Source organism: Chiloscyllium punctatum, chromosome 32, assembly GCF_047496795.1.
Source record: "Chiloscyllium punctatum isolate Juve2018m chromosome 32, sChiPun1.3, whole genome shotgun sequence".
Lineage (NCBI taxonomy): Eukaryota > Metazoa > Chordata > Chondrichthyes > Orectolobiformes > Hemiscylliidae > Chiloscyllium > Chiloscyllium punctatum.
Window position 1 is genome coordinate 68,543,862 of NC_092770.1, and position 9,429 is coordinate 68,553,290.

At 52.1% G+C, this 9,429-nt stretch overlaps 1 protein-coding gene across 5 annotated transcripts in view; it reads right to left on the reverse strand.

Moving 5' to 3' along the window:
• The window catches only part of pus7l (pseudouridine synthase 7 like), a 44,145-nt gene extending 36,295 nt beyond the window's left edge, over positions 1–7,850 (reverse strand). For 2 of the 5 annotated variants that reach the window (XM_072552615.1, XM_072552610.1), the window contains exon 1: positions 7,653–7,850. The gene's annotated coding sequence lies outside the window, so the exon portion shown is untranslated. Of the gene's footprint in view, positions 1–120; positions 228–7,382 lie in introns of those variants that run through there. The other 3 variants (XM_072552613.1, XM_072552612.1, XM_072552616.1) reach the window with 3 other exon arrangements.
• Positions 7,851–9,429: the final 1,579 nt, after the last annotated feature.

A 9,429-nucleotide genomic window follows, 5' to 3' on the forward strand; every position in this document is an offset into this window, starting at 1 on the left:
GAAACGTCAGCCGGTTGCATTTTTGTCAAAAATGTTAGACCCTGTGTCATGTGGATGGCCGACCTGTATACAGGCAGTGGCAGCTACGGCAATGTTAGTGGAAGAGGCCCGAAAACTTACCTTTGGAGGAAGGATCACAGTATATTCCCCACATTCGGTTAGTGCCATACTGGCTCAGAAGGCTCACCGCTGGTTAACAGACTCTCGCATCCTGAAGTATGAGACGATTTTGATGACCGGGGACGATCTCAATTTTGCAAAAGATCTCAGTTGCAACCCAGCCCAGTTTCTATACGGACATCCTGCAGATGGAGAACAGGAGCATGATTGTGTGGAATTTGTAGACTTGCAGACCAAGAGCCGAGAGGACCTGCAAGAGGCCCCGCTGGGTGAAGGACAGGAACTGTACATCGACGGGTCCTCCCGGTGCATCAGTGGGGTATGGTACAGTGGCTATGCTGTCATAGATGGTGCAACGAAACGGACGATCGAGTCCGGACGACTGCCCGGGAAGTGGTCAGCCCAATCCTGTGAGTTGTACGCCCTCCAGAGGGCCCTGAAGTTGTTGGAAGGGAAGGTGGGAACCATATATACTGACTCAAAGTATGCATACGGGATCGTTCATACTTTTGGGAAAATCTGGAAAGAGCGAGGATTGATAACTTCCCGGGGAAAAGAGTTGGCTCACGAACAAATGATCAGCCTAACGTTAGAGGCCCTGGCGTTACCTACGGAACTCGCAGTAGTCCATGTACCCGGCCACCAGAAGGGGTCGACACCGGAAGCGGTGGGAAACCGGCTGGCAGATGAGGAAGCCAAGCGGGCAGCGGTCGAAAAACCCGTACAATTATTAACATTAATACCGTTAAGGGAAGGGCTCGCTAAACAACCCGTCTTCACCCAGGGGGAGATTGATAAAATGGATCAATTGGGTGCCCGGCTAGAAACTAACGGGAAGTGGACGGTTCCTGATGGGAGACAAGTACTGAACAAACAGATCACCCGGGGTATTCTGCACCGGTTACACCATCAGACCCACTGGGGAGTGCAAGCCATGTGTGACACGATCCTGAGAGACTATGTATGCAGGGGGATACACACATTAGCCCAACAAGAGGTAGTCGGATGCCCCACTTGCTGACGTATTAACCAGAAAGCCATGCGTTCTATGCCAGCCGGTGGTCAGCCCCTCGCAATCAGGCCATTTCAGAGGATCCAAGTCGACTTTACAGAATTACCCCCAGTGCAGCGATGGAAATATCTGCTAGTAATAGTAGACCATTTCACTCACTGGATAGAGGCTTTCCCGACTGCCAAAGACGATGCACCAACCGTGGCCCGACTGTTGTTAGAGAACATAATCCCGAGATATGGCATAATGGAATCTATCGACTCAGACTGCGGGATACATTTTATTTCTAAACTACACCATTTGATCTGTACTGCCCTGGGTATCCAATGGAAATTCCACACACCCTGGCATCCTCAGAGTTCGGGTCGGGTTGAGAGAATGAATGGCACACTCAAGACCCAATTGACTAAGCTGGTGTTAGAAACTAAGTTACCTTGGCCGAAGTGCCTGCCCATTGCCCTTTTGGCTCGGAATATGTGTTGTTCCTGAGGACCAGAGGAAGAGATTCTGCTCGAGTGTTGGAGGTTCGACACAGCAGAAGCGTGCTGGCGGGGGAAAAACTGCGGGGGTCGTGTTGCGAGTCGTCGGAGCTGCTGGAGACCATCGCTGGATCGTGATTGGACGTTGGAGGATCGTTTGGTTGTGCTGACCTGCTCTTGGTGGATCTTCATGCTGGCTTCGGCCTAACGCCAATTCAGGGACCAGCCAACCTCTGAGCTATGGCCTCAGCAGCCACTCGCCGCCCGGGCCAGGGCATTCGGAACACAGTCAGGGTGACTGTGAAGAAGGTGGAGGAGCACACACCGGTGGATCGGACGGTGTTTGTGAAGAAAGTTCTGCTGGAGTGTTGTGGCCTGGCAGCTGCAGATGTGTACTGCCTGCAGGATTTCCCTGGGGCAGGCTACTTTGATGTGACCTTCAGAAGCGTGAAGCAGTGTGAACAGCTCCTGAAGGTCTTCAAGGAGAAGGAAGGGGAGCCGCTGTTTTCCATCTTGTCAGTGACCCCATTGTGTGTGCTTCCTGCACAGAGGAACCGGGTTGTTACAATCCATATGTACAACCCCTACGTTCCAGTGGCTGATGTCCTGACCTTCCTGGGAAGGTACGTCCAAGTCGAGGGAGAAGCCACCGATGTAATCGACCCCTTTGGGATCTGTACCAGTAAGAGGCAGGTCAAGGTAACTCTGAGGGCCGATGACAGTGGGAACATCCTCCACCCACCCTCGAGCTTCGCAATTGGAGGGAGCAGAGGCTACCTGACATATGCAGGGCAGCCCAAAGTGTGCCGAACCTGCGGGAAGTCGGGACACGTGGCGGTGGATTGCAAAGTGACCATCTGCAGGAACTGCAAACAGGAGGGTCACTTGACAAAGGACTGTCGGGAGGAAAAGAGCTGCAACCTGTGCGGAGAGGCGGGCCACATGTATAAGACCTGGCCAAGACGAGGAGCCGCCACCTACGCACAGATGGCCGGAGGTGGCAACACGAGCCGCGGACCGACAAAGTCTAACGAGGTACCGCGAATCAGCAAAGGAACGGTACCTGGAGGCACCCAGAAGGAAGGGAAAGTTGTAGAGGAGCAGGCAGCAGACAGCGGGGAGATGCAGCAGCCGACCCAAGCTCCTGCAAGACAGACGGAGGAAATGGAAGAGGAGGGATCAAAGGAGGCAGAGCAGTGGATTATCGTTAAAAACAGGAAAAGGAAACCTCTCGAGGGCCCCAAAGCCACCAAGCGAAGGGGGAAGAGACACCTCCAAGAGGAGGATACAGGCAGCTCCTCCGAGGGTGAGGACGGGCACAAGAAGGGTCGCCTCCGGAGGAAGAGGCAGAGCGCCGTGGGGAGAAAGGAGGGCAACACCGCCCAAGAAGGAAAAGACGATCCCTCTGAGGGGATGGGTGAAGGCCTCCCCCTACCCGGTGAGAACCAAGGGGTACCCACCGGCCCACAGCTCCAGGGAACTGGGAGCAGCGTCCCAGTGACAGCCCTGCTGTCAGATGGAGAACGGGGCGATGAGGACCCTGGGTGCGACACGATGACACCAGAGCGGGGAAATGACTCCAGCGTGGAGCCGGACAACTACCTCAGCCCTGGGAAGGTCCAGCAGTTTGCTGTCACCACGGGGATGCACGCAGCTACCCCACTCGAGCTACCCCGCAAACTGTTAAAATGGGGTTTAAAATTGCCAGCATAAATGTGCGTAGCATTAAAGCGGCTACGCGATGTGTTTCAACGCTGGCCTTCCTGGCCAACGTCAAAGCCGATGTCCTGTTTCTGCAGGAGTGTGGGATACCGCACCTCAGCAGTTACAGGAGATGGTCGAGCTTGTGGGCCCACGGGCCGTCAGTGTGGTCGGGGGGCAACGATAGCCGCGTCTCCGGCCTGGGTATCCTGTTGCGGGGAGGCAACTTCACCATCTCCGAGGTTAAGGAGGTGGTGGGCGGGCGCCTCCTCGTCGTGGACGTTAAATACAGAAACGCTCCCGTGAGACTAATCAACGTGTACGCCCCAGTGGGTAAGAGTGAACGGTTGGCCGTCCTGCAACAGCTTCCACTGCTGCTGGCTACGTCCAGGCCGGTCATTCTGGCCGGAGACCTCAACTGCATCATTGATGCTGATGGACGATCCGGCGGGGGGGACAGTAAACCGGACGCTACGTCCAGGGCCCTGATGGAAACGGTCAAAGACGCCAAGCTGCACGACGTCTTCAGCGCCCCTGCAGACGGAGCGCAGCGTAGATACACCTGGTCACGGGCAGACGGGTCTATCCGCTCAAGGATAGATTACCTGTTTGTGTCCCGAACGCTCTCGGTCAGATCCACCGACGTCAAGCCGGTGTTCTTCTCTGACCACTGCCTCCTGCTGGCCGACTGTCATCTACAGGACGAACAGCGGGCGGGCAAGGGAACGTGGAAACTGAACACTAAGCTGTTGACCCCGGGAAACATCGAAGAGCTCAAGAGGGATTACGCAGGTTGGAGAACCGTGAAGCCCCTCTTTGAGTCTCCAACGGACTGGTGGGAAACGGTAAAAGGGAACATCAAGAGGTTCTTTATCCTCAAAGGTGTCCAGGAGGCGAGAGAGAGGCGGGGAAAACTGTCCCAGCTCCAGGAAAGTATGCAGAACCTGCTCCTGCTGCAGACGATGGGGGTGGATGTCACGGAGGACCTCAAGGAGGTGAAGGGCCAGCAAGCCTCGCTCTTTGCCTCGGAGGCCTCCAGGATAATCTTCCGGTCCAGGGTCCGCTCGGTGGAGCAGGACGAGACGTGCTCACGTTTCTTCTTCCAGAAGATGCACAAAGAGAGCTCCGTGCTCAGCAGCCTGAAGAAAGAAGATGGCTCGGTAACGTCATCTCAGGCTGACGTCATGAGGATCAGCAAATCTTTCTACGCCAGCCTGTATGACTCGAAGCCGACCGACAGCGCGGCCTCCCAGTCGTTCCTGTCCTCTATCACGGAGGTCCTAGATGACGGAACACGAGAGAGGCTGGACCAGCCGCTATCTCTTGATGAACTGACCAAGGCCCTCGAGTCCTTCGAAAAGAATAAAACTCCCGGAAGCAACGGCTTACCGGTCGAGGTTTATTCCGCTCTTTGGGACTTGATCGGCCAGAACCTGCTGGAGGTGTATGTCAGTATGCTCCGGGCAGGTACCATGAGTGAATCCATGAGGAAAGGCATCATCACCCTCGTCTACAAGCGGAAGGGGGAGAGGGAGGAAATTAGAAATTGGAGACTGATCTCACTGTTAAATGCAGACTACAAAATCCTGTCAAAGGTCATCGCCAACCGGGTCAGGTCTGCTCTGGGATCGGTGATCCACCCGGACCAAACCTGTGCTGTACCGGGCAGGAAGATCTCTGAGAGTCTCGCACTCCTCAGGGATACGATCGCCTACGTGCAGGACAGGGGGGTGGACACCTGCCTCATCAGCCTGGACCAGGAGAAAGCCTTTGACAGGATATCGCATACATATATGAGGGATGTCCTCTCCAAAATGGGCTTTGGGGAGGGAATCGGAAATTGGATCAGACTGCTCTACACCAACATTGTCAGTGCAGTCTCAATCAATGGGTGGGAATCAGATAGCTTCCCTGTAAGATCTGGAGTCAGGCAGGGATGCCCCGTCTCACCCGCCTTGTTTGTGTGTTGCATAGAGCCATTTGCCGAATCCATCAGGAAGGATGCGAGCCTGAGAGGGGTGACTATTCCTGGCAGCGGGGGCCTGCAGGTTAAGGCCTCCCTGTACATGGATGACGTCGCTGTTTTCTGCTCGGATCCGCTGTCCGTGCACAGACTCGTGTGCATCTGCGACCAGTTCGAACGGGCCTCGGGGGCCAAGGTAAACCGAGGCAAGAGCGAGGCCATGCTCTTCGGGAACTGGGCCGACCAATCCTCTATCCCCTTCACCGTCAGGACTGACCACCTGAAGGTGCTGGGTATTTGGTTCGGGGGGGCTGGGGCGTGCGCCAAGACCTGGGAGGAGCATATCATCAAAGTGAGGCAGAAACTGTGCAGATGGGGGCAACGGTCGCTCTCCATCGCGGGAAAAAACCTGGTCATCAGGTGTGAGGTCCTCTCAGTATTGCTATATGTGGCACAGGTCTGGCCTATCCCCAGGACCTGTGCCGCCGCAGTCACCCGGGCCATCTTCCAATTCATTTGGAGATCAAAGATGGACCGGGTCCGAAGAGACTCAATGTACAAAGACCGGTGCAATGGGGGAAAAAACACGCCCAATGCTACCCTCACCCTGATGGCCACCTTTGTGTGTGGCTGCATCAAGCTGTGCGTGGATCCCCGGTACGCAAACACCAAGTGTCACTACGTACTGAGGTTCTACCTGTCCCCGGTGTTGCGAAGGATGGGCCTGGCCTCGCTGCCGCGGAACGCTCCGAGTAGTTGGACCGTTCCGTATCACCTGTCCTTCGTGGAGAAATTTATGAGGAAAAACACCTTTGACCACAAGTCCATCAGGAAGTGGTCAGCACGTAGCGTCCTTGAGACCCTTCGGGAAAAGGAGAGGGCGGATCCTGTCGAGCGGTTCCCTGAGCAGACTGTCAAAGCCATTTGGCAGAATGCCTCATCGCCAGAACTTTCCAACAAGCACCAAGACGTGGCTTGGCTGGTGGTGAGAAGGGCTCTGCCCGTGAGATCCTTTATGCACGCCCGGACTCTCTGCCGCACCGCACGCTGCCCTCGAAGTGGCTGCGGGGGGGACGAGACTGTCACACACCTCCTTCTGGAATGTGCCTATGCAGAGGAAGTCTGGAGAGGAATGCAGTGGTGCTTGTCGAGGTTCGTCCCGAGCAGCGCCGTGACGCGGGACTCCGTGCTCTACGGCCTGTTCCCCGGGACTCACACCGAGACGAACATTAACTGCGCCTGGAGGATCATCAACTCGGTGAAGGACGCTCTCTGGGCGGTCCGAAACCTGTTGATCTTCCAGCTGAAGGAGTTGACCCCGACCGAGTGTTGCAGACTGGCACATTCCAAGGTCCAAGACTACGTGTTGAGGGACGCGCTGAAGCTTGGGGCAGCTGCCGCCAAGGCGCGGTGGGGAAAGACCACCGTGTAAGATCGGCCTGCCGAAAGAAGAACAGGGGGCCCATACAGACGTTTTTTTGGGCTCTGCTGATGCCTCAGCCAAATATATGTATATATACAAGATTGAAAAAATGCACAGGATTGTAAAGGACAAGAATAAAGTCGAATCTGTGTTTGTAAATATGGACATATGTATGGCATGATCAAATGTACAGACCATCAAATCATTCTATGAATAAAGTATATTTTTGAAATAAAAAAAAACTTTGTTTTCCTGAATTTGTCTAGAGCGATTATTAAGAAGCGATTTTCGTTTCTAACAGAGATAAAGAGTCATTTCTTCACCGAAACAGTGGTGAGCCTGTGGAATTCATTTTACCACAGGAAGTAGTTGATGCCAAAACATTGAATGTATTCAAGCGGTAGCAAGATATAGCACTTGGGACGAATGGGACCAAAGGTTATGGGGAGAAAGCAAGATTAGGCGATTGACTTGGACGATGACCATGATGAATGGCGGAGCAGACTTTACGATTAAGTGAGAATTAACTCCAACATGAAATTATATTCAGAGGTACAGGATCACTTCAAAGAGTCAAAATATTTAGTAGCACAGGACATACAGGTAAAAATACGATTCTTTTGCCTGTTGGGCAAGTCACAGATTGAGCAGACCGAGCAATCGCAAATATATTTCCGCCGGCACCTTTTATTTCCTCTGCATTGGGGTAGAGCCCTTTAAATCCAGGCGCCTCTGCCTTTCCGCTTCCTTCTGGGCTCTCCGCTTTTTAGCGGCGGCTGCTCTGAGCCCGGGAGGGAGGGGGCCTCGACGCTAAGTTTTACTGAAAATGCCAGGAATGTGCGGGTGCACAACTTGCAATGCGAACAGCAAAAACAAAACCAAAATGCAAAAAGAAAAGCAGGATTTTGTTTTCAGTGGAAACGGGCACGATCAGAACAGGAGGTTTGGTGTTACCTCTCTGCGGGATGCTTGTCCCCTCTGCGAGCTGGTGCGCACATCCCTGGTTGGAGACAGAGGCTCAATGCAGAGCTTAAAGCTTCATGCGAGTGCGTTAACGTGCCCCCCACTTTCCTTCAATATCACTCCCAAGATCATTGCTCTTAAAGGCAACGTTCCCCCATTGAGCCAACCCTGAGCAGCATTGTCGCTGACTCTTCCGGGATGCTTTACTGCTGAAGCATAATTTTTATTTTATAACTGATGTCCGGATTGGTTGATTTTTTTTTGGGGGGGGGGAGAAAAGACACCATTCATTCGTGGGATTTGGGTGTTGCTGGCCAGAGGGACGTTACGAGTTGTTGTGGGTCTGGAGTCACATTTGGCCAGACCAGGACCCCCCTTCGCTAAAGGGCATTGGAGACCCAGACGGGTTTTGACGACAATCGAAGGTCACTATTAGGACAGCTTTTTAATTCCCGTTTTAACTGAAGATCAAATTTCGCCCTCTTGCTGTGGCAGGATTTGTCCCCAGAACAGTCATCTGGGCTCCTGGATTTCCATTTTGGTGACAGCTTGAAGGAAAATCCAATAAAACTTGCGAATGGTGGTCTGACTTGTATATCTCAAACTGTAGCTCCTGTTCAACGAGTACATCACATTTCCAAGTATTGCTGTTTCTTTTTTGGCCACAGGGATTACCACAACTCTACCATCTCCCCAGATCTCTGATCTTCAATTTACTCTGTAAGATTGGCAGATAGTATATGGCATTTGACGTTATATAAAGTTGCGAGAGGGCTTCACATTAAAATCAAGGAAGAGTTGACACCAAGTTAGTTGGGATATTATGGGTAAAAGGCATTGAAGTCATAGAGCTGTACAGTATGGAAATAAACCCTTTGGTCCAATTCATCCTAAATTAATCTAGTCCCATTTGCCAGCATTTGGCCCCTATCCCTCTCAACCCTTCCTATATATGTACCCATCCAGATGCCATTTAAATGTTGGAATTGTACCAGCTTCCACTACTTCCTCTGGCAGCTCATTCCATATACACACCACCCCCTGCGTGAAAAAATTGCCCCTTAGGTCCCATTTAAATCTTTCCCCTTGCACCTTAAACTTATGTCCTCTAATTTCAGACTCCCCTACCCCAGGGAAAAGACCTTGGTTATTCATCCTACCAAACCTTCTGTAAGGTCACCCCTCAGCCTCCGGCGCTCAGTAGAAAACAGCACTAACCTGTTTACCCTCTCCTCGCTCAAACCGTCCAACCCTGGCAACACCCTTGTAAATCTTTTCTAAACCCTTTCAAGTTTCACAAAATCCTTTGTGTAGCAGGGAGGTCCAAAGGTAACCTGAGTGTACAGTCTGCCATGCTTCTGTTAAATGGTAGAGCAGGTTTGATGGACTGAATGACCATTCCTGTCCATAAGATGACAAAAGAGATTTTTTTTTAGACTAAGGTTTGTCATGAATAGTTTTGAGCAGCATCTTAAGAGAGATACAGACCTGTCAATGAGTTGCTCTTTCTCTGCAAACCTTTGCCATTTTACTGCTGCTTATCTGACAAAGGACTTGTGACATTTTTGTAATTTTAATATAAATTCTATATTAAATGTGTCTATTTAATATAAGTTCTGTATAAAGACAGCTTGTTTGCAGCAATAAGTGGGGTAGTCTGAGAGAGCTCTTAGGAGTGAGAACTGGCACCGCTACTCTGCTAATGATTTTAAACCTTAGCTCAAACCTGGTTTGCAGGTATCTATGTTATAGTGTAACATAGATAAGT